This window comes from Hypanus sabinus, chromosome 17, assembly GCF_030144855.1.
Source record: "Hypanus sabinus isolate sHypSab1 chromosome 17, sHypSab1.hap1, whole genome shotgun sequence".
NCBI lineage: Eukaryota > Metazoa > Chordata > Chondrichthyes > Myliobatiformes > Dasyatidae > Hypanus > Hypanus sabinus.
In genome coordinates, this window is record NC_082722.1 from 8,611,056 (window position 1) to 8,637,569 (window position 26,514).

A 26,514-nucleotide genomic window follows, 5' to 3' on the forward strand; every position below is an offset into this window, starting at 1 on the left:
TTCACCTCTTGAGGGTCACCCCGAAAGTTTACTCACTTATCAGGGGCCTGTCGACCTACAAAGGGGCACTGGACGCCCTCAAAAGACAGTACCTGCGGGCGGTGAACACCGTCTATGCAAGACATCGCTTAGCTACGTGATGACAGCGGCCTGGAGAATCGAGTGCCCAGTTTCTCTGAGCCCTACAGACACTTGTCCAAATTTGAGACTGCAAAACTGTCACGGCGGAACAGCATGCGGAATCAGGTCAGTGTATGTGCGTCAGCGGCTGCTGGAAAATGCCGATCTTACCTTGCGCTCGGTGATCGAGACGGCCGACACGCTGGAGGCTGCTCTGCACAACGCTGATGCTGTCCAGCCGCGCCATCCCCCACTGGTTCCGTGGACACCTCAGACCTCGCAGCCGCCGGTTCCCGCGAGCGAATTCACCAACGCCACTGCCAATCGCGATTCCACGAACTCCCCGAACCCGACCACAGCTGCGGCCAGTTAAAAGCCCGCTCAGTGTTACTTCTGCAGACTTGAAAAGCACCCCTGAAAATGCTGCCTGGCCCGAGAAGCGACCTGCTCCAGCTGCGGGAAGAAGGGCCATTTCGCCAAGTTCTGTAAGTCTAAACCATGAGCGGGGTCAGGCAGCGCTGCGTGTGAGGCATGGGGGCTGCCATTTTGGTCGCCGCCATCTTGCCTGCCCGCCTCATGCGAGACATGGGGGCGGCCATCTTTGTTGGTGCCACCTCGCCCCGCCCCTGACCCACTGGTGCTTAGCGGGCACCAAGATGGCGGTTCAACTCTGGCCTCTCTAACCCTCGACCAAAGCGCCCCACACCAGCTTGCAAGGTCAATGATGGACATCCTGGTGGAGGGGCACAGGACTAGCTGCCTGTTTGACACGGACAGCACTGAGAGTTTTATTGACCTGGACACGGTGCAATTCTGCAGACTCGTGACACGACTGGTAAGCCAGAGGGTCACCTTGGCTTCTGGGTCGTATTCCACAGACATTTGGGTGGGTTGTGTAGCGACATTGGTGGTGCAGGGCACAGAATATCGGAACTTTGCATTACTGGACATGCCTCAACAGTGTGCCCCTGTGCTATTGAGGCTGGACTTCCAGAGCCACCTCGAAAATGTGACTATGGCATATGACGGCCCCCTCCCACCACTCACTGTCAGGAATCCTCAGTTTTGTGGGACTTTGTCATATAACCCGCTACTGACCACACACACACACCGACCCACACATCCCACCCAGCACCATGCCGACAGCTGTGCTACTGACACCACTTGCAGCCTCTACACCCTCAAGATCCCTCCCCCACCGCTGCTCGCCAACTTATGGAGATGGTCAACCAGATAGCTCAGTATAAGGTGTACTCGACAATAGATCTGAAATCCGCTTATCACCAGCTCCCCATCCGCCCAGAGGACTGCCCCTACACCACCTTCGAGGTGGGCGGCAGACTCTACCACCTCCTGCGCGTCCCATTCAGTGTCACAAATGGTGTCTCGGTCTCCCAGAGGGAAATGGACCGGATGGTGGACCAGTGCCAACTGAAGGCCACGTTTCCCTATCTGGATAACATCACCATCTGTGGTCACAACTGGCCAGATCACAACGCCAACCTCCAACGATTTTTCCAAGCGGCCAAAGCCCTGAACCTTACTTGTAATAGGGACAAGTGTGTGTTCGGAACCACCCGACTCGCTATCCTTGGGTATGTCGTGAAAAACGGAGTCATTGGCCCTGATCCCGACCATGTGCGCCCCCTGTTGGAACTCCCTCTTCCCACCACCCTCAGAGCCCTCAGACGGTGCCTGGGCTTCTTTTCCTATTACGCCCAATGGGTCCCCCATTACGCAGACAAGGCCAGCCCCCTGGTCAAGTCTACCACATTTCCCCTCTCTGCCAAGGCCCACGCGGCCTTCAGCTGCATTAAAGGGGCAAAGCAACGATGCATGCGGTGGACGAGTCCATTCCCTTCCAAGTAGAGAGTGACGCCTCCGATTTCGCGCTTGCTACTACCCTCAATCAGGCAGGCAGGCCAGTAGCATTCTTTTCTTGTACCCTTCAAGGCCCTGAAATTCGGCACTCCGCGGTGGAGAAAGAAGCCCAGGCCATAGTGGAAGCTATTAGGCACTGGAGGCACTATCTCGCCGGCAAAAGGTTCACCTTGCTGACCGACCAGCACTCGGTTGCGTTCATGTTCAGCAACCAACAGCGGGGCAAAATCAAAAATGATAAAATTTTGCGGTGGAGAATAGAACTCTCCACCTACAACTATGATATCCTGTACCGGCCTGGAAGGCTCAATGAGCCCCCTGATGCCCTTTCCCGGGGAGCGTGTGCCAGTGCGCAGCTCGACCAGCTATACGCCCTCCATGCAGATCTTTGCCATCCGGGGGTCACCCGGTTTTACCATTTCGTGAAAGCCCGGAACCTGCCGTACTCCCTGGAGGACATCAGGACGATGACCAGGGACTGCCAAGTCTGCGCTGAGTGCAAACCGCACTTCTACCGTCCTGAAACGACGCAACTTATCAAGGCCACCCGCCCCTTTGAGTGACTAAGTGTTGACTTTAAGGGCCCCCTTCTCTCCACCGACCGCAATGTCTACTTTCTCAACATTATTGACGAGTACTCGCAGTTCCCCTTTGCCATCCCCTGCCCCAACACCACTACCACATCCATCATAAAAGCCCTGCGCCAACTCTTCACTCTGTTCGGATATCCCTGCTATATCCACAGCGATAGAGGGTCCTCCTTTATGAGTGATAAGCTGTGCCAGTACCTGCTGGCTAGGGGTATTGCTATTAGTCGGACCATGAGCTATAATCCTCGGGGAAATGGACAGGTGGAGAGGGAGAATGCCACAGTGTGGAAGGCCACACTTTTAGCCCTTAAGTCAAAAGGGTTGCTGGTCTCTCGATGGCAGGAGGTCCTCCCCGAGGCACTCCACTCTATCCACTCCCTGTTATGCACGTCCACCAATGCTACACCTCACGAGCACCTATTCTCTTTTCCCAGGAAGTCTGCCACTGGGACCACCCTACCAGCTTGGCTGACGTCCCCAGGGCCAGTGCTGCTCCGGAAACATGTGAGGAGCTGTAGCGGTGTGCTACACGCAGCGCTAAAATTACGACACGGAGTCGGTAACTGCAGTCGAAGGAAAAAACTTTATTCGAAAACTTCAGCCTTACTTTTAAGCCTCTGTCAACCGGCCCCCCATGGCGAAGAGGCTCCAAAGCTCTGTGCTCGCAAACCCCCGTAGGCTATCTAATTGTGAGTTGGTTCGGATACGCTAGGAAATGAGTCGCCACATAGCAATAAATACTCCCCGCTGGTCGAGAGGGTTCACCTTCTACATGCGAACCCCCAGTATGCTTACATGGTCTTACCTGATGGGCAGGAGGACACGGTCTCCGTCTGCGACCTGGTGCCCGCAGGAGCAGCAGACCACTACCCCGAACACTCCACAGTAACTATGAACCCTGTACCCGAGGTGACACTGCGCACACCGAGCTCTACACAGACTCCTCACGACACTCCTATACCGGGCGTCTCGTACGCGTATATACCAGGCACCTCACACACGCATGAGGGATCACTGATGCCTAGTGGGCTGACACCTCCAGTCAGGCCTGAACCAGCACAACCTCCGTCTCCGGTGCAATCACCACCGGCACCTGTGCAATCACAGCCGGTGCTACGTAGATCGCAGTGACAGATTCGACCACCTGATAGACTTAACCTGTAAATATACTTGTAAGAAACTTCACCCCATGGGGACTCTCTTTTAAAACAAAGGGGAGGTGGGTGTGGTGAACTACATATACCTGTCTGGACATGCCCCCTGCTGACAGCTCCTGTGTCTCCTCCCACAGACCCCTGTATAAAGGCGATTGAGGTCTGAGCCCGGCCTCTCAGTCTCCAGAATGTAGTATGGTGGTCAACCACTGCTTGTTCTTTCTTCTAGTCAATAAAAGCCGATATCTCGCCTTCACGTCTCAGAGAGAGTAATTGATGGTGCATCACAAGCATAGCAGAATTTGTGACAAATTACCCGGCCTCCGTCCATTCAAGTGTGGAATGAAAAAAGACTTTGTTTGTTCAGTCCAATCCATTCCTTCCCTGGACCATGAACAATCCGCTCAATCAATTATTCTGATAAACCAATCCAATCTTCAGAAAAATGGCTGTGTAACTTTCCATCTAATCCTGCCATACAAAAGTAAATTAATACAACACTTTAGTTCCGAGCCTCAGAACAACAATTTGTATTTGATGCTTTTAAACACAACAAATTTCTCGAGGTTCATCACAGATGCAATGGTGATCAAAATTTAACTTTGAACAACATAGTGGTCAAAAATTGCACGGACCAGGCACTCACACCACAGCATTACCTGTTACAGCCACCCAGGGGGGATGTGGGAGAAAACAGAAATGTGGCAAGCTGTTGGAATCCGCGCTCGGTTAAAAGCCAACTCCTGCAGGCCAGCTCTCCTGTCAATACTGCTCGCCAATGTTCGCTCCCTTGAAAACAAACTGGATTACTTTCATCTGCAACTGACCCAGGGCAAAGTGAGGAACTGCTGCGTGCTTATTCTTACAGTCCAGGACAACGTCCTATTCACCATCAATATTCATACCATGCCACTCGGGGGCCTGTGCTAATATTATGTACTGTATCATAAGTACTGTGTGTGACTGTATGCACTGTGCTTTGCCTCTTGGCCACAGAGGAACAATGTTTCATTTAGCTGTACACATGTGCATGGTTGAATGACAACAAATTTGAACTTTAACTTGAAAAATTGTTTTAGAGAAATATTTAAAGGAGCCCAACCCATCCATGCCCACCAGCTCATCCCACATCTAGTCCTTATCCTTCCAAACCATTCCTGCCCATGAACTTCTCCAAATGTTTTTAAAATGTGTTGCAGTCTCTGTTTCATCCACATTCTCTGGCAGTCCATTTCATATACTCATCGTCCTCTACATGAAAAACTTGTCCCTCAGGTCCCTGTGCAATACGTGCCCTCTAGTCCTTAAGCTCCCTTTCCCTGGCAAAACGATTAAGTGTGTTCACCCGATCTATGTCCCACATGAATTCTATACTCAATGCCCTGACTTCCCACATGCCCCACAGATTCAGAGTCATTCATGCAGAACATCTGATCTCTTTCACTCACCTCTCTTTGTAGGTGTAAACCTGATGAGAAATGAGGTTTTGCTCAGTTCCTTTTTAAAAATAATCCCATAATATATACTCTATATGGGAAGTTACATTGAATTTTGCATGGTTCGTGCAGAATTGGCTGCAATTCAGGTGAGTTATTTATATTTGTACTCATCAATGTATTCACACAAATATCTACATTAACTATAGGTATAAGTTATGTCCCTTTTTGACTTTCATATTCTCCATCCACTGAACCTTTTCCATGACTTAACAGCTCCAACTTCTCGAATCCCACTTCCTTTAGAGGCACGGGAGTTGCATCAGAAGTAATTTTCCAATCTGTGCTAGTCCAAGTAATTTAATGCATATACAAACTGACGAGCCAGGTTATTGAAACTGTAAATGTATTTTTTTTTAAATGGGATTATTAAATTCAGGACAGAAGAGGAAATGTGGTTAATGTAAATCCATTACTGGATCCTTCAAACCATAATCACATTCTGAAAATGCACTTATTCAGATTTAACCAATCTTGATATAAATTCCGTCCTAATAGTAAACAGAGCTCCAGCTGTTTAAATAGGATTGTTATTTCATTTTGATGATAAATTGTACTTCCACGAGGCTGACAACTGTGCATTACTCCTGACTCAAGAAGTAAACTTAGAGGATCGAGTCTTGTCAATAAAACAAATTGACAGAGCACTCTCCAAAATGGCTGTGAGAGCCACTGTCTCACAATTCCAAGACCCAGGTTCAGTCTTGACCCTGGACACCATCTGTGTGGTGTTAGCATGCTCTCCTGTGATTGCATGGGCCTTTTCCAGTTGCTCTCTCTCCAACTTGACAAAGTCTTTCCTATAACAGGCTGATCTACACAATATTAATTAAGCATTGTTGGATTGGGGTGAAGAACTGCTATTTTTTTGTAGTTTAACTTCCCTATTCTTATATAATCACCTATATACACATAATTGTTCTCTGAATTGTAGACTTTCAAACAGGGAAACCAGAGGTCCATGAGCCAGTACTCATTCAAGGATCATAGGTGGAGAGCGTCAGTAACTTTAAATTTTGGAGTGTCACTATCTCAGATGGCCAGTCCTGGACCCATCATATAATTGTAATTGCAGAAAAAGCATAACAGCATAACTACTTCCTTTCGAAGGCTACAGGAATTCGGCATGACATCAAAAACCTTGACAGACATTAATAGAGGAGTAGTGGAGAGTGTATTGACTGGCTGCATTATAGCCTGGTATGGAAACACCAATGTCATTTAAAAGAGAATCCTACAAAAGGTAGTGGATGCTGGCCAGTACATCATGGGTAAAGCCCTCACAACCATGGGGCACATCTACATGAAACACTGCCATCAAAAAGCATCATCCATCATCAGAGATCCTCAGCACGCAGGCCACGCGCTATTCTTGCTGCTTCCATTCAGTAGAAGGTGCAATACCTCAGGACTCGCTCCAGCAGGTTCAAGAACAGTTACCACCTGATGCACCATCAATAACTCTAGGAGACTGGAAGTGAACGATAGGCTTTTATTAGCACAAAAAGGGAGCACAGCATCTCAGAGACTGAGGGAGGAGCAGTGCCTCCACTCACCTTTATACCGGGGTCTGTGGGAGGAGCCACAGGAGCAGTCAGCAGAGGGGCTGTCCAGACAGGTATACATAGTTCACCACACCACCCCAAACCCTTAGGCTCTAGAACATAAGGGAATAATTACACTCACCTATTGAGATGGTCCCACAACCAATGATCACTCTTTATCTTGTTATTTCATGCTCTCAATATTTATTTATTTCAACAGTTCAACAGTTTGTTGTCTTCTATGTTCTTGCTCTTTCATTGATCCTGTTTAGTTACTATTCTACAGATTTACTGAGTATTCCCACTGGAAAAAAAAATCTCAGGATTGTATATAGTGACATGTATCTATTCTGATAATAAATTTTACTCTGAACTTGAACTTTGAATTTTCCAGAAATTAATGTAAAGTTGCTTCTGTTTTTCTGTAACTTCCTTAGTTTTCAGTAGCAAGTTTCACACCAGTTGAATGTGGCTATTCTATAGATTAGCTCTTATCAATAGGATTTTGTTATCTTTAGTCTGAGTATGAGATGCCCACAACCTTTGCCTTTTCCTTTATTCTTTTGGCTCTTGCTTCTTGTCTGTTTTCTGCACTTGTAACATTTAATAAAACATGTTTTATGCCTCATTCTTGACTTCCAAAGAAACTTTGCACTACAAAAGCACCAGCATCCAACAGCATAATCAACAAACTTGCTAATCGTGCCATCTACATTCGCACTCAAATCATTTACATAAATACCAAATAAAAGAGGTCAAAACACTGACCTTTGGGGCATCCCACTTGTCACATGCCTCCAGTCAGAGAACCAACCTTCAACCATCACCCTCTGCTTATCATCGATAAGTCCATATGGACAACATCCTACTTTCATCTAGCCCCTTATTTGCCTCCAAAACATTCATCAGACATTAAATTTCATGCACAAAACTACGCTATTCCTAATCAGGCCAGAACTAGCCAAGTGATGGTAGATCTCGTCCCTCAGAATTCCCTTCAGTACCTGAAGAACCTCGTAGGATCATCTTTAACTGTGACTGCAAAATCCATCTCATAGCCTCGCTGAGTTCCCCCATAAGCCTGCTCTTAAGCTTTTTTTATTCCTCTGTGTGGCCAGGCATCTGAAGCCTTGTGCATGGGGAATATCAAACTTCCATCATCCCTCGTATAAGGAAAGGAACCTGCAATCAATTAGACACCACCCCCACCCCGTTCCTCTCCTCCCAGAGCTTTCCATGTTCACCAAAGGGAAAAGCTGACTCAATTTTCTCTCTTTTTTAAGAGATGATCAGTGATGCCTTCACTGCAGATTTTCAATGAGACCTTACAATTCATTTAAATCCGGACAACATGCAATAAGTGGCATGCACGCACATATCAACGCCTCGCTTTTGTTTGAATGAAAGCATTCCAATTAAAGTTATAATGTTTTATTTGTTATAATGAAGACCTTGAATGTCAAAATAAAACTGCAGATACTGAAAATCTGAAATAAAAACAGACAATGCAACACTCAGCAGGTCAGGCAGCAACTGTGGAGCAAGACACAGTCAGTGTTTCAGACTGAAGATTGCCTTGACAAAGGTTCTTTGAGGTGACACATTATCTCTGCTGGTAATTAAAAGCTTGTTGCCCCAGTCCTATTCTCTAATTCATGATTCACTTGCCCAGTCTCCCTCTCCTCACCCACTGAATCTCTCTGAGCACCTCATTTAAAGTTCAAAGTAAAATCAAAGTACATACATGTCAACACATACAACCTTGAGATTCTTTTTCCTGCAGGCATACTCAGAAAATCTATAGAATAGTAACTATAAGCAGAATCAATGAACAACAACCTGTGGAAATTCAAATATAAATAAATAGCAATAAATAATGAGAGTATGAAATAACAAAATAAAGAATACTTAAAGTGAGGTCTTTGGTTGTGGGACACCAGAAATAGAATGAGTGTAATTATCCACTTTTGTTCAAGAGTAGTTGTTCTTACCCTGGTAGTGTGAGTCCTGAGGCATCTGCACCTTCTACCTGATGGAAGCAGCAAGAATAGCGCGTGGCCTGCGCGCTGGGGATCTCTGATGATGGATGATGCTTTTTGATGGCAGTGTTTCATGTAGATGTGCCCCATGGTTGGGAGGGCTTTACCCATGATGTACTGGCCAGCATCCACTACCTTTTGTAGGATTTTCTTTTGGAAGACATTGGTGTTTCCATACCAGGCTATAATGCAGCCAGTCAATACACTCTCCACTACTCCTCTATTAAAATTTGTCAAGATTTTTGATGTCATGCCAAATCTCTGCAGACTCCCGAGGATGTAGAGGCACTGTTGTGTTTTCTTTGCAATTACATTTATATGATGGTTCCAGGACAGGACTTCTGAGATAGTGATACTGACCCTCTCCACCTGTGATCCTCCAATGAGTACTGGCTCATGGACCTCTGGTTTCTCTTTCCTAAAGTCTACAATCAGTTCCTTGGTCTTACTGACATTGAGTGAGAGGTTGTGGTTATGACACCACTCAGCCTCCCTCCTATATGCTAATTTATCACCACCTTTGATACCCACAACAATGGTATCATCAGCGAACTTGAATATGGTGTTGGAACTGTATTTAGCCACACAGTGATAGATGTAAAGCAAGTAGAGAAGGGGGCTAGGCACACATCTGTGTGCTGCTCCTGTGCTGGTGGAGATTATGGCGGAGCTGTTTTTACCAATCAGAACTGATTGGGGTCTACAAGTGAGCAAATCCAGGATCCAATTACACAAGGGGTTATTGAGGTCCAGGTCTTCGAGATTACTGATTAGTTTTGAGGGGACGATGGTGTTAAATGCTGAGCTATAATTCATAAAGAGCATCCTGATGTATGCATCTGTGCTGTCCAGATGTTCCAGGTCTGTGTGAAATGCCAATGAGATGGCATCTGCTGTGGACCTGTTGCTTTTGTAGGCAAACTGGAGTTGATCCAAGTTGCTTCTCAGGCAGGAGTTGATATGTTTCAACACCAGCCTCTGAAAACACTTCATCACTGCGGCTGTAAGTACCACTGGGTGATTGTCATTGAAACAGGTAACCACGCTCTTCTTGGGCACAGCTATGATTGAAGCCTGTTTGAAGCAGCTAGGTACCATACATAGCGAAAGCAAAAGATTGATGATAATCGTGAACACACCAGCCAAACGGTTGGCACAACTTTTCAGTACTCAACCAGGTACTCCCTCTGGACCAGATGATTCACTCTCTTGAAGGCAGCCCACATGTCATCTTCAGATACTGAGACCAAAGAATCATCAGGAGACGTGGGAGTGCATGATGGTCCTCCCTGTTCTGGTGATCAAAGTGAGCATACAAAGCACTGAATTCACTGGAAGTCTCTCATGTTGCTAGATTTAATTTTGTAGGAGGTTATGGCATTCAAGCTGTGCCATAGCTGTCAAGCATTCCTCATTGATTCCAGTGTAGTCCGGAATCTCCACCTCACCCAAGAGATGGGTTTCTGGTGATCACTCCTGCACCTCTTGTAGCATTCTTGATTTCTAGACTTGAATGACTCTGCAGATCGCCCTTAGCAAATTCCAGATTTCATGGTTCATTCAGAGCTTCTAAGTGCAGTAAGCCCCGAACAATTTCATGAGGATGCATTCATCCACAGCTGTTTTAATAAAGTCTATTATAACCCTGATGTAGTCAGTCAGATACTCAGATAAGTACTTAAACACAACCCAGTCCACTGACTCGTGGCAATTGTGTAACCATTTCTCAGCCTCCTGTGACCACCTCTGAGTTGTCTTGATCTCTGGAGCCTTGCTCTTTAGGCTCTGTCTCTATGCAGGTGATGGGAGTACAACCAAATGGTCTGATTTGCCAAAATGCAGTCTCGGGAAGGAGCGATACACATTCCTTATCGTAGTATAGCAGTGGTCTAGTGTGTTGAGACCTCTGATGCAACAAGCAGGGTTTTTCCCAAATAGGCCTGCCTGAAGTCACCAACTATAATTTGAAGTGTGTCTGGATGGGCTGTTTCTTGTCTGCAGATGACATTGTGCAGTTTCACGAGCCAGCAACTGGTGGTATCTAAACTGCATCAGGATCACAGATGAGAAGTGTTGAAGGAAATAGAATACATTTGATTATTAGGTGTTCTAAGTCAGGGAACAAGAGGTCAACACAGCCACCATGTCCATACAGAACTGACTATAAAGTACACGCTGCCCTACCTTCTTTCTCACCACAGTTCGAAGTACAATCCAATGTGAAAATGGTAAAACCTTCTGGTCTTACCATCACATATTAACTATCTGCTGACAGCAAAGTTTCAGTGCAACAAACAATTGAGATCTATCCCATCTGCCTCTGATACAACAGCCTTGCCCTGAGATCGGCAGTCTTATTTTCCAGCGAGTGCACATTCACCCTCAAGATGCTGGGTAGAGGGAGCCTCATCTCTCTGCACTTCTGCCTGGTTTGAATTCCACCTCCCCTGCTGTATTTCCAGCCATGGCAATGACCTTAAAGGCACTGCACTTAACTGCTCCACCAGAGCTACGGCATCAATCATCAATCGTGAGATCTGAAGATGATTGATGTAATTCCGTAGTCTGTTGTTAAAGAGGAAATCTACATGCTGCAGATGGCAGTGAAAGTAATTCAAAAGAATATATAAAAGGAAAACCAGAATAATTTTCTGCAGCCCGCAGAGAGTTGCTGACATACATTGGTGCCATCATGCATTTCGTTTTAACCTTCCTCAACTTCTAATGCATCAGATCAGAATCAGAATCAGGTTTATTATCACTGGCATGTGATGTGAAATCTGTTAACTTAGCAGCAGCAGTTCAATGCAATACATAATCTAGCAGAGAGAGAAAATAAATAAAACAATAACAAACAAGTAAATCAATTATGTATATTGAATAGATTTTTTAAAACTTGCAAAAACAGAAACACTGTATATTTTTTTAAAAAGTGAGGTCATGTCCAAAGAACAAACACGAGGAAATCTGCAGATGCTGGAAATTCAAACAACACACACAAAATGCTGGTGGAACACAGCAGGCCAGGCAGCATCTATAAGGAGAAGCTCTGTCGACGTTTTGGGCCGAGACCCTTCGTCAGGATTAACTGAAAGGAGAGACAGTAAGAGTGTGGTGAACTACATATACCTGTCTGGACATGCCCCCTGCTGACTGCTCCTGTGGCTCCTCCCACAGACCCCGGTATAAAGGTGATTGAGGCCTGAGCCCGGCCTCTCAGTCTCCAGGATGTTGTATGGTGGTCACTCACTGCTTGTTCCTTCTTCCAGTCAATAAAAGCTGGTATCTCGCCTTTACATCTCAGAGTGAGTTATTGATGGTGCATCAAAGAGATTTGAAAGTAATGGGGGGAGGGGAAATGTGAAATGATAGGAGAAGACTGGAGGGGGTGGGATGAAGCTAAGAGCTGGAAAGGTGATTGGCAAAAGGGATACAGAGCTGGAGAAGGGAAAGGATCATGGGACGGGAGGCCTCGGGAGAAAGAAAGGGGGGGGAGCACCAGAGGGAGATGGAGAACAGGCAGAGTGATGGGCAGAGAGAGAGAAAAACAAACAACTAAATATGTCAGGGATGGGGTAAGAAGGGGAGGAGGGGCATTAACGGAAATTAGAGAAGTCAATGTTCATGCCATCAGGTTGGAGGCTACCCAGCCGGTATATAAGATTTTGTTCCTCTAACCTGAGTGTGGCTTCATCTTGACAGTAGAGAGGCCATGGATAGACATATCAGAATGGGAATGGGACGTGGAAATAAAATGTGTGGCCACTGGGAGATCCTGCTTTCTCTGGTGGACAGAGTGTAGGTGTTCAGCGAAACGGTCTCCCAGTCTGCATCGGGTCTCACCAATATATAGAAGGCCACACCGAGAGCACCGGTCACAGTATACCACACCAGCCGACTCACAGGTGAAGTGTTGCCTCACCTGGAAGGACTGTCTGGGGCCCTGAATGTGGTGAGAGAGGAAGTGTAAGGGCAGGTGTAGCACTTGTTCCGCTTACAAGGATAAATGCCAGGAGGGAGATTGATGGGAAGGGATGGGGGGGGGGGGGGAACGAGTGGACAAGGGAGTCATGTAGGGAGCAATCCCTGCGGAAAGCAGAAGGAAGCGGGGAGGGAAAGATGTGCTTTGGTAGTGGGATCCCGTTGGAGGTGGCGGAAGTTAAGGAGAATTATATGTTGAATCTGGAGGCTGGTGGGGTGGTAGGTAAGGACAAGGGGAACCCTATCCCGAGTGGGGTGGTGGGCGGATGGAGTGAGGGCAGAAGTGCAGGAAATGGGAGAGATGCGTTTGAGAGCAGAGTTGATGGTGGAAGAAGAGAAGCCCCTTTGTTTAAAAAATGGAAGACATCTCCTTCGTCCTGGAATGAAAAGCCTCATCCTGAGAGCAGATGCGGTGGAGGCAGAGGAATTGCGAGAAGGGGATGGCATTTTTGCAAGAGACTGGGTGGGAAGAGGAATAGTCCAGATAGCTGTGAGAATCTGTAGGCTTATAGTAGATATCAGTAGATAAGCCGTCCCCAGAGATGAGACAGAAAGGGGAGGGAGGTGTCGGAAATGGACCAGGTAAATTTGAGGGCAAGGTGAAAGTTGGAGGCAAAGTCAATGAAGTCAACGAGCTCAGCATGCATGCAAGAGGCAGCGGCAAAGCAGTCGTCGATGTAGTGAAGGAAAAGAAGGGGACGGATACCCGTATAAACTTGGAACATGGACTTTCCAGCTCTTAGCTTCATCCCACCCCCTCTGGTCTTCTCCTCTCATTTCACATTTCCCCCTCCCCCCACTACTTTCAAATCTCTTACTATCTCTCCTTTCAGTTAGTCCTGACGAAGGGTCTCGGCCCGAAACGTCGACAGCGCTTCTCCTTATAGATGCTGCCTGGCCTGCTGTGTTCCACCAGCATTTTGTGTGTAGTGCCCAAAGAATCAAAGTCCATTTAGGAATCGAATGGCAGAGGGGAAGAAGCGTATTATGTATCTGCTGACAGCAAAGTTTCAGTGCAACAAACAATTGAGATCTGCCCCGCCTGCCTCTGATACAATGCTGAGTGTGTGCCTTCAGTCTTCTGTACCTCCTACCTGATGATAACTGAGAAAAGGGCATGCCCTGGGTGCTGGAGGTCGTTAATAATGGACGCCGCCTTTCTGAGACACCACTCCCTAAAGATGTCACTAGACACTTGAACACTACAGCACAGTACAGGCCCTTCGGCCCTCGACATTATGCCGACCCATATATTCCTAAAAAAAAGTACTGTACTAATCCCACACAACCCTGTAACCCTCTTTTTTCTTTCATCCATGTGCCTGTCCAAGAGGCTCTTAAATACCCCTGATGATTTAGCCTCCACCATCATCCCTGGCAAGTCATTCCAGGCACCCACAACCCTCTGTGTAAAAAATGTACCCATAATGTCTCCCATAAACTTCCCTCCCTTAACTTTGTACATTTGCCCTCTGGTGTTTGCTATTCATGCCCTGGGAAACAGGTACTGGCTATCCACCCTATCTATGCCTCTCATAACCTTGTAGACGTCTATCAAGTCCCCTCTCATCCTTCTAAAAAGAGAAAAGTCCCAGCTCTGCTAACCTTGCCTCATAAGACTTGTTTTCCAATCCAGGCAACATCCTGGTAAATCTCCTCTGCACCCTCTCCATAGCTTCCAAATCCTTCCTATAATGAGGTGACCAGAACTGAACTCAATACTCTAAGTGTGGTCTTACCAGAAATTTATAGAGTTGCAACATAACCTCTCTACTCTTGAACTCAATCCCCTTATTAATGAAGCCTAGCATCCCATAGGCCTTCTTAACTATCCTATCAACCTGTGCAGTGACCTTGAGGGATGCATGGATTTGAACCCCAAAGTCCCTCTGTTCATCCATACTTTTAAGTAACCATTAACCCTGTACTCAGTCTTCAGGTTTGTCCTTCCAAAATGCATCACCTCACACTTGTCCATATTGAACTCCATCTGCCACTTTTCTGCCCAACTCTGCATCCTGTCTATATCCTCTTGTAACCTTCGACAACCTACAGCTTCATCCACAATTCCTCCAATCTTCATGTCATCCACAAACTTACTCACCCATCCTTCTGCCTCTTCATCCAGGTCATTTATAAAAATCACAAAGAACCCAGGATCCCAGGACAGATCCTTGCGGCACTCCACTAGTCATTGACCTCCAGGCAGAATACTTTCCTTCTTCTACTACACTCTGCTTTCTTCTTGTAAGCTATTTTTTTTTTATCCAAACAGCCAAGGTTCCACTGATCCGATGCCTCATGACTTTCTGGATGAGTCTCTCATGAGGGACCTTGTCAAATGTCTTGCTAAAATCCTTGTAGACCACATCTAACACCCTACCCTCATCAATTTCTTTTGTTACCTCTTCAAAAAACTCAACAATGCTCGTGAGGCATGACCTTCCCTTCACAAAGCCATGTTGACTATTCTTGAGTAGACTGTACTTCTCCAAATGCTCGTAGATCCTATCCTTAAGAATCCTTTCCAATAGTTTGCAGACCACCGACATAAGACTCACCAGTCTATAGATCCCAGGATTCTCCCTATGACCTTTTTTAAACAAGGGAACTACATTTGTCATTCTCCAATCCTCCGGCACCTTCCCTACAGCAGGATACAAAGATCATAGCTAATGCTCCAGCAATCTCTTCTCTCACTTCCCATAGCAACCTGGGGTATATCACGTCCAGCCATGGGGACTTATCAATCTTGATGTTTTTAAGAAGGTCCAACACTTCTTCTTCCTTAATCTCCACATTGTCCAGCACACAGGCCTGTTCTATTTTGACCTCACCCTGAAGGTCCTTTTCACTTGTGAATACTGAAGCAAAGTATTAATTTAGGACCTCCCCAACCACTTCTGCTTCCGGGAACGTTGCCTTCTTTATCCTTTAGTGGCCCCACCTTCATTCTTGTCATCCTTTTGTTCTTCACATATACATAGAACGCCTTGGGGTTCTCCTTAATCCTACATGCCATGGCCTTCTCATGCCCCCTTCGAGCTCTCCTAAGTCTTTTCTTAAACTCCTTCCTGGCTACCCGATATTCCTCATGAGCCCCTCCTGCTTCCTGCTTCTTATATCTAACATATGCTTCCATCTTCCTCTTGACGAGTTGCCTCACATGTTTCGTCAGCCACAGTTCCCTTTCCCTACCATTTTTTCCTTGTGTCAGTGGGACAAACCTATCCTGAACCCAGCACAAGTGGTCCCTAAATTTCCTCCACATTACTTCTGTGCTTTCACCCTTGAACACCTGTTTCCAATTTACTCTCGCTAGTTCCTGCCTCATCCCTTCATAGTTAGTCCTTCCCCAGTTAAGCATTTTCCCAATTTGTCTGTTTTTATCCTTTTCCATAGATATGCTGAAGCCAAGGGAGTTGTGGTCACTCTCACCAAAATGCTCCCCCACCAAGAGGTCTGTCACCTGACCAGGTTCATTACCCAGAACTAGATCCACTATGGCCTCTCCTCTCGTTGGCTGGTCCGCATACTGTGGCAGGAATCCTTCCTGAAAGCACCTGACAAATTCAGCCCCATCTATCCCCCTTGCAGTCAGCAGGTGCCAGTCAATATGAGGCAAGTTGAAATCACCCATAACTACTACCCTGTATTTCCTGCACCATTCTAAAATCTGCCTAATTATCTCCTCGGTGTCCCGAGGGCTATTTGGGGGCCTATAGACTACTCCCAGCACAGTGATTGGTCCCTTCTTATTTCTGACTTCCACCCACACTAACTCAGTGGACACTCCCTCTGCAGCGTCCTCCCTTTCTATAGCCATGATACTATCCCTGACCAGTAATGCTACTCCCCCCCCCTCCTTTTCTACCTCCCATCCTATTCCTTTTAAAGCACCTAAACCCTGGTACCTGCATCAGCCAATCCTGCCCTTCCTCCAGACAAGTTTCAGTAATGGCCACAACATCGTAGTTCCACGTACTGATTCATGCTTTAAGTTCATCCCTTTTATTCCTAATATTCCTAGCATTGAAATAGACACATTTCAACCCCTCTAACTGGCTATATTTATGTTTTGACCCCTGCCTGTCCTTCCTCACCAATTCAGAACACATAGCATCATGTGCCTCTCCTTCTACCCTGATCTCTGCACTCATATTCTGATTCCCGCTCCCCCCCTGCCAAACTAGTTTAAACCCTCTCCAACAGCTCTAGCAAACCTACCCACCAGGACATTGGTCCCTTTCCAGTTCAGGTGCAGTCCATCCTTTTCGTGCAGGTCATACCTTCCCCTGAGTCAATCCCAATGATCCAGATATCTGAACCCCTACCCCATGCACCAACTCTTTAGCCACACATTCATCTGCCATAACTTCCTGTTCCTACCCTCTCTGTCTCGTGGCACAGGCAGCAATCCCGAGATTACCACCCTTGAGGTCCTGCTTTTTAACTTCTTTCCTAACTCCCTATATTCCTTCTTCAGGACCTCATCCCTACTCCTATCTATGTCATTGGTCCCCACGTGGACCACGACATCTGGCTGCTCACCCTCTCTCCTGAGAATACCGAGAACTCGATCTGAGATATCGCGGACCCTGCCACCAGGGAGGCAACAGACCATCCGGGATTCTCAATCTCTCCCACAGTACCTTTCTATCTATTCCTCTTCCCTCTCCTGACAGTCACCCAGTTACCTGTCTCCCTGAAACTTCGATCTATTACTGCCACTGCCTCCCAAAGTTCATCCAGCTCCAGCTCCAGTTCCCTAATTCGGTTTGTCAGGAGCTGCAGCTGGATGCACCTTTTGCCGGTGTGGTCATCAGGGACAATTGTGCCGACCCTGACTTCCCACATCTTACAATCAAGAGCATTGGACAGCCCTATCTACTGCCTCAATTACCAACTCCTAAGTTGGTAATTTTTGTACTTTGCAGGCAGTACCCAAGATGGAGCTGACTAGATTTACAACCTTCTACAGTACTTTCAGTCTTGTGCATTAGCCCCTCCTGTCCAGTGATGCAGCCTGTCAGAATGCTCTCTATGGTACAACTACAGAAGTATTTGAGTGTTTGAGAAGTATGTTAACATGCCAAATCTCTGCAAACTCCTAATAAAGTATAGCTGCTATCTTGCCTTCTTTAAAACTACATCAATATGTTGGGACCAGGTTAGATTCTCAGAGATTTTGACACCCGGGAAATTGAAACTGTTCACTCTCTCCACTTCTGATCCCTCTGTGAGGATTGGTATGCGTTCCTTCATCTTACCCTTCCTAAAGCTCTTTCGTTTTACTGACGCTGAATGCCAGGTTGTTGCTGCGGCACCACTCCATTTATTAGCATATTTCACTCCTGTACGCCCTCTCGTCACCACCTGAGATTTTACCAACAATGGTTGTATTATCAGCAAATTTATAGATGATATTTGAGTTATGCTGAGCCACACACAGTCACATGTATACAGAGAGTAGAGCAGTGGGCTAAGCACACACCCCTGAGGTGTGCCAGTGTTGATTGTCAGTGAGGAGGATATGTTATCACCAAACCACACAGATCGTGGTTTTCTGGTTAGGAAGTCGAGGATCCAATTACAGAGGAAGGTACAGAGGCCCAGGTTCTGCAACTTTTCAATCAGGATTGTGGGAATGATGGTATTAACTGCTGAGCTATAATTGATGAACAGCATCCCGATGTAGGTGTCTGTGTTGTCCAGGTGGTCTAAAGCCGTGTGGAAAGCCATTGAGATTGCATTGGCCATTGACCTATTGTGACAATAGGCAAACTGCAGTGGGTCCAGGTCCTTGCTGAGGCAGGCATACAGTCTAGTCATGACTAACCCTTTCAAAGCATGCACAGAAGCCATTGAGTTCATCTGGTAGTGAAGCATTGCTGTCATTCATGCTATATTGGGTTTCACTTTGCAGCAAGTAACGTCTTGCAAACCCTGCCAAAGTTGCCATACATCTGATGTCGCCTCCAACCTCGTTTGAAATTGTCTTTCAGCCCTTGAGATAGCCCTCCGCAAATCATAGCTGGTTTCCTGGTACAGGCCTGGGTTGCCAGACTTGAATGCCACAGATCTAGCCTTCAGCAGACAACGTACCTCGTGGTTCATACACGGCTTTTGGTTTGGGAATGTACAGTAAGCCCTTGTAGGCACACACTCATCCACACAGGTTTTAATGAAGTCAGTAACAACTGCAGCAAACTCATCCAGGTTCGAAGATGAATCCCTGAAAACAGTCCTGTCCACCGATTCAAAGCAGTCCTGTAGGCGCTCCTGTGCTTCCCTTGTCCTAACCTTCTTGGTCCTCACTGCTGGTGCTGCAGTCTTCAGTCTCTGCCTATACTCAGGGAGTAGAAGTACAGCCAGGTGATCAGACTCCCCGAAGTGAGAGTGTGGAATAGCACGGTAGGCATTCTTGATGGTGGTGTAGCAATGGTCCAGTGTGTTGTTTCCTCTGGTATTGCAAGTGATCTGTTGATGGTAGTTGCTTAGTGATTTTTTTCAGACTGGCCTGGTTAAAATCTCCCAAAGCAACAATGAAAGCGTTAGGGTGCGCTGTTCCATGCATGTTGATCCCGTTGCTCAGATCATCTGAAGCCTGTTTGACATTGGCCTGATGTAGAATGTAAACTGCTACCAAAATGAGCCCTGTGCTAGGTAAAAAGGACGGCACTTTTCTGATAGATATTTCAGGTCTGGTGAGCAGAATCGGGGCAGCAAAAAGAGTTAATCATGAGGCATAATTCTTCACCTCTACTTTTGGGAGACTCTATAGATCTATCCTGATGGTGTATAGTAAACCCGTCGATCTGAATTGCTGCATCCAGTACGGAAGGGGTTAACCAGGATTCCGTGAAACAAAGGAAACATGCTCCTAAAGTCCCTCTGATTCAGCACCCTGGCTATGAAATCATCAATTTATTCACCAGACACTGCACATTCGCCAGCAAGATAGTCAGTATAGGGAGTTTAAAACCCCGTTTCCTTAAACGCACTTGTAACCCCGATCTACACCCGCGGTTCCTCCAAGGTGACCCCCGTGGGTGCTTCCAAACACATTTGGTGTTGTTTCTGTCAGTTTTAAGCAGTGATAGTTCATTTAAATGCATTAAGACATCTCTGTAGACTGTACTGACCTTGGAAGCAGTTGTGCTTTTTAGCTGTATCAGGCTGAAACGGGAATATTTAATCATATCCATTGAGAGTACTGCTGCTACTTGAGTTGCGCCCTAGGCACCCTGGAAGTTGTAAATCAGGTAAAGTACAAACTGAATTCATGGCAGACACCTATGAACTATGAAATTAATACGAATTCAGATAATTAGCATGTCCTAAAGGTGCATAAAGTCGGGAAAGATACAGGTTTTCTTGCTCACCCTATAGCATAGACATCATATGGAAAGAAATGGAATTTGTGCTGCTTGTGATTTGAAAAGGGAAAATTTCCATCCAAAGTTCCTGCTTCCACATTCTACAGAAACACCACTCTGTGCAAAAAAACTAACTCTGACTTTCCTCTCAGCATCTTAAAGTTATGCCCCCCTTGTATCGCCACTTCAGCCCTTGGAAAAAAGTCTCTGGCTGTCCACTTGATCTATGCCTCTTATCATCTTGTACAGCTCTTCTAAATCACATCTCATTCTCCTTCTCCCGAGGGAAAATCCCTAGCTCACTCATTTATCCAGGTAAGACATGCTTTCTAATCCAGGTATCATCCTCACTCTAGTACAGGTTCAAAACATGCTGGAGAAGAGTACGGAAGTAGAGAATGTTGGATCAAAGAGCTTCAACATTCAGATCCAAAGAGGGGCAGTGCAGGGGACAGGCAACATTTTGATAAATGCAGTGCCTTTCACTTGTATTTGTCAATTTTAACAAGTACATGCATTTTAAATATGAATTTAAAAAACTGATCACACTACTAGACATACAAGTACAACAATCCTTTCAAGAAACCATGCTTCAATGAAACACAATTCTGATAAGTTCATGAACAAAATGTTGGAGGAGCTCAGCAGGTCAGGTGGCCTGAATGGAGAGGAATAAACACTTGACAAGATGAAGGGTCTCATCCGTAGCATCGACTGTTTATTCCTCTCTATAGATACTGTCAGACCTGTAGCGTTCCTCCAGCATTTTGTGTCTGTTGCTCTGGATTTTCAGTATCTGCAGAATATCTTTTGTTTTTACTTCGCTTCTTTTATGATATCACGTTGTTCTCTAATAAATTGTCCAGTGAACCTGGTAAGTTTAAAGGGATCCTGGCTAGTTTGAAGAGAGTGGGTACCGGGAGTCTGGGAACTGGAGCTTTAGTCAGTAGAGGATAGCATAGGAACAGGATCCTGACCAGTTTGAAGGGTGTTCAGGAAATGGGATTCAAGGAAGTTTGAAGTTAGTATGGGAAATGGAGTCCCAGTGAGGTGAATGGAGTGGGAAAGCAAAAATTGCCTCGTGAGCATCAGGATTTCCAAATGGTCATGTACTGGGTTATTGGAGCATATTGAACATACAGTGGTGCTAGAAGGTTTATAAACCTTGTAGAATTTACTCTATTATTGCATAAATAATGTTATCAAATCTTCGCACAAGTCCCACAACTAGATAAAGAGAACCCAGTTACATAAATAACATGAGAACATTTACTTATTGAGAAAAATGGTCCAACATTACATGTACATATTGGAAAAAGCACATGAACCTCTGGGGTAATGCTTCCTACAAAAGCTATTTGGAATCAGGTGTTGCAATCAACGAGATGAGACTGGAGGTGTGGGTTGTGGAGGTGCCCTGCCCAAGACACACAAGGTCAGATTACTGACAGAGCCTGCTCTTCTCATGAAAGCTTGGCTGATGTGCACCATGCCTTGATTGGAACAACTCTGAGGACCTTAGAAGAAGAATTGTGGGGATGTATGAAGCTGGAAAAGGCTACATTAGCATTTCTAAAGACCTGAGTGTTCATCAGTTCACGGTTAGAGAAATTGTTTACAAATGGAGAAAACTCAGAACTGTTGCTACTCTCTCTAGGCGTGGATCCCCTACAAAGATAACACCAAGAGCACAATGTGCAATGCTGAAGGAGGTGAAAAAGAACCCGGGGCAACAGCAAGAACATAAGAAATAGGAGTAGGAGTTGGTCATCTGGCCCATTGAACCTGCTCCATCATTCAATAAGATCATGGCTGATCTGACCATGGACTCATCTCCACCGACCTGCCTGCCACCGAGTTCCCAGAACTCTCAATTCCCCTACTATGCAAAAACCTATCCAACCTTGTTGTAAATACAGTATATTTACTGAGGTAGCTTCCATTATTATGACTTAAAGTCTTACTGTTTTATATCTTGTTGCTTTATCATGCAAATGGAGCATTCAAATCTTTAGAAACAATTTTTGATAAATCTCTGAAGTAGTAGCCATGAAAAGTACAACAAATTTTTCGATATACACTCAGTGGCCACTTTATTAGGTGCAGAAGCTACCTAATAAAGTGGCCACTGAGTATATGCCTGTGGTTTTCTGCTACAGTAGCCCATCCAACTCAAGGTTTGATGAGTTATGCATTTAGAGAAGCTCTTCTGCATTACACAGATGTCATGTGTGGTTATTTGAGTTACTCACACAAAATACTGAAGCAACTCAGCAGGTCAAGCAGAACCTACAGAATGAATAAAGAGTCAACATTTTAGGCAAACCTTTCATCAGCACAGGAAAGGAAGGGGAAGATTCCAGAGTAAGAAAGCTGGGGGAGTGGAAGGAAGAGAAGCTGGAAGATAATAGTCGAAGCCAGGTGGGTGGGGGAGGAGGATAAAGTAAGAAGCTGGGAGGTGATAGGTGGAAAAGGCAAAGAGCTGGAGAAATAGGAAAGGTGGCGGTGTACTTAAACACAGCAGCCATTCCAATCTAATCAAAGGTGTAATTGTTCATCAGTTGTATCCTAGTGATCACAAAACACTGCTGGATACTACAAACATCAAGTATTGCAGGGCTACCCCATCAGCAAGTTGCTTGATACCTGTGGAGTTGGACTTATTGTTGTGTTGTCACCTGGACTTGGTATGGTGCTGAGGCAGTGCACGGTGCGAGTGATTGTTTTGGACATTTCTATTGTGATTACAAGACCCTGTTAGACATTGATACTATAGAATACTGTATGTCTGGTTCACTGGTTCATTGGCAAGATTGACGGTGGGGGAGATGCATTGCCTCAGTTGTGGCAAGGAGTAGCCCCTCATGCTGCAGAGGCACCTGTTGCATCAGAGGGCAGTGTGGGAGGGAGCAGAGGCCTCTGCGGGCACGCTGGAATCTGCACAGGGTTGGGGGCTAGTCTCTCTCATTGGTACTGCCCTCCAGTGTTCGCTCCGTAAGGCCCCCAGGAGTTGAGGTGAACAGGAGACTTGAGGGCTGGTTGGTCAGAGTTCAAGCTTGGAGTTTGGGGTCCAGTCATTGCTAGTCCAGTTGTTTCTGCTGACGATCGAAGCCCAAAGATCAAATGGAAGTCTGAAAATTGAAACTTGATGGCTGAAGCCTGGTGACCAGATGCTAAAGGACTGTCCTGGAGTTGAAGGACTGTCCATGTATGTGGGTGGGTGAGAGAGAGGAAAGAGGGGCTTGTTTTGCTGTTCTTGTTTTGTTAGTTGTTTTGTTCTACTGAGCACGGTGGGCATGCTATGTTGGTGCTGGAACGTGTGGTGACATTTATGTGCTGGCCTCAGCGCACTGTAGGCCATGTTGGCTGTCAACATGATCGATGCACTTCACTGTACGTGTATGTGATAAATAAATTTGAGTCATGCTGTGTTGCTTCAGAACAGCTGACAGTATTGTCAAAGATGTCTGCCCACTTCATTTCTTCCCTTCCACCTTCTGGGAGGTTGAAAGCCCAGAACAGCTTCTTCGCCCTTGCTATCAGACTCCTGAACCATTCATCTGTCTCACACCCCCTTCTTGCAGGAGCTGCTGCATTCTTAGTAAGACTACCTGTCTCAGATGTTTAGTTATTGTCAATTTAGTGTTTCTGTTTGCAATAGTGCAGATTACAATACAATCTATTCATATTTGTGTTGTTTCACACAAGTTACTGTATTTATTATTTGCACAGAATTTCATTGCACCCTGCTGTATGTCTGAGAGACACCATCCTGGCACAAAACCGGCATTGGAGTTGGGCTCATGTCACAGAAAAGACCTCTAAAAGTCAATAAAACAGATTGGCAGATCCCATCATAGCAAATCCTCACACATAACAGAAAAGCACTATATATCACAGTACAGTCAGGACAGGAGGCCCTTGACCACCTAGTAGTTGGCACAAATACCAGAGATTCCTCATACATATGATGAGCTGTGTCTTGCAGGATCATCACACTTATTGACATAAATATGCTGCTTCCTGCTTTAAAATAAAGTAAAATTAGCTTAACATTTACAAACTTAACCAAGAAATTGAGCTCTGAATTCTATATAACCATTCTCAAATTGTGCATGTTGATCCTAGGGACTCAGCAGATGTTGCTGACACTGAGCCCACCGTAGGTCTCGTAGCAGTTAGGGCGATTGCTTCACAGTGCCAGCAATCCTGCTGCTGTTCGTAAGGGGTATCTACGTCCTCCCCATGACTCCAGGTGCTCCGGTTTTCACTCGTATTCCAAAGGGATAATGTGTTAGGGTGAGTGAGTTGTCGGTATGCTATGTTGCTATGGAAACTTGGCGACAGTGGCGGGCTGACCTCAGCACATTCTCAAGGCAAAAACCAGTTTTCACCATATGCTTCAATGTACATATGACAAATAAAGCTAATCACCTCTCTGCAAGCCAGCACCATTTGACTCTTTTCAGGCATATTGAGACAGTTCTTTCTCAACAGCTGGACTCACTTCAGGACGATAATAAAATTCCTCACCTGCCTCTCTCTAGGTTTCTATCATAGGTGGTGATTTATGTTAACCCTTAAAGAGATTATTCTTCGAAAGATGTAGACACAGGAGACTCCTGACATTAGAACCTAGAACCAAAAGTAATCTGCTGGAGGAACCCAACAAGTCAAGCAGTCTCTACAGTGGGGGAAGGAATTGTCACCATTTTGGGTCCTGACACAGGCTTCAAACAGAAACACTGGCAATTCCTTTCCTCCTGTAGATGCTGCTGCCTTCCTCCAGCTAGGTGCATCTCCACATTCCCTCTGGCATCTCCACATTCTCTCTGACATCCCACTTCCAGCATTCACACCCTATCCTGTGACTTGAAACTCCTCCCACTTGATGTTGAGATCCTTGCATTATTTCAACTGCCTTTTCTTCTTCCTTCCAGAATTGGTGGACAAGCGTGTACTGAATCTTTAGCGTACAGAATTTTGCAGGAGCGTTCTTCATCATGGAGTACAGCATAACTGTTGTGATCAAAACTTGAACCACGAAAGAAATCTCAGTCCATGCTTCTCAGCAAGAATTGGTCTGCCTTGTGTGACTTTCTCCTTTTAGTACCTTACTCACCATGTCCTCTAGTCTCCCAGCTTCTCCCTTTGAGACTGGCTGAGATAAGTATCTGCAGTAATGCCTTGTCTGTCTTGTTGCACAAACAAAATTAGAGTCAAAGTAAATGTATAATCAATGTACTGTATGGGTCACCTTGAGATTCATTTCCCTGCAGGCATTTACAGGAATGAAAAAAACACAACAGAATTTATGAAAAACTTATGAAATCTGTGATGGTGGATTTGTCATCTCAACCCACTGAGAGTGACTGACCACCAGCTCCAGGAGACAGTCCCCTCTTTTCTTGAAGTGGACCTGCTGGAACGGGTTGCTTCCACATTCAAAGCAGTGCTTGCTGTGGGACTGCTGGGTGACGTGGCTCAAAGGGCTGTGAGGACCTATTCCGCATTGTATCTCAATAAATTAAAAAAAAACAATAGAAAACAGGGTGCCACAAGCTGCACACTAAGTGGAGCCTCACTAACAACTTACACAACTGCAACATAATGTTCCTATACTCAGTGACCTGATTGAAGGCCAGTGTGCTAAATGACTTTTCCATCACCCTGTATACCTCTGTTGGCACTTCTAATGAGAAAGGTCCCTCTCTTCCATTACACTCCCTCGTACCCTACTATTCATAATAAAGTCCTAAGCTGGTCTGACTTTCCAAAACGTGTCAACTCACACTTATCTCTGCTGAAACTGAAATCTATCTGCTACTCTTTAGCCCACTTCCTGAACTGATCATGATGTCCCTGTAAACTACAGTAACGTTCTTCATCATCAGATCTTCTAATTTCAAGTCATCTGCACACTTGCTGATCAAGCCTTGAGCATTCACATCCATATCATTTATAGTACTGCACTAGGGCAGATCTTAGGCACATATACATACATTTAGCTAGGGTACTTAACACTCCTGCACAGTAACGTAGATAAATAAAGAATAACACTGGTTAAAACATCAGATCCCGCAGCACACAACTAGTCACCGGTCTCTATTCCAAGAAATTATCTTCACCCACCATCCTCTACTTCCTTCTACAGAGGCTATTTCGAATGTATCTAACTAGCTGTCCCTGACCCTGGTCTCACAGGTCTTGTTAGAGTTCAAAATTGATCATATCCATTGACCTACCCTCATCTACCCTTTTGCTACTTCTTCAAAGAACTCTAAACAATTCATCAAGCATGACTTCCCATGCACAAAGCACTGCCAACTC

At 45.7% G+C, this 26,514-nt stretch overlaps 1 protein-coding gene across 2 annotated transcripts in view; it reads right to left on the reverse strand.

Annotated features, from left to right (window-relative positions):
• The window catches only part of LOC132406679 (RNA-binding Raly-like protein), a 1,147,695-nt gene that overhangs the window by 456,431 nt on the left and 664,750 nt on the right, over window positions 1–26,514 (reverse strand). The window lies entirely within an intron of this gene.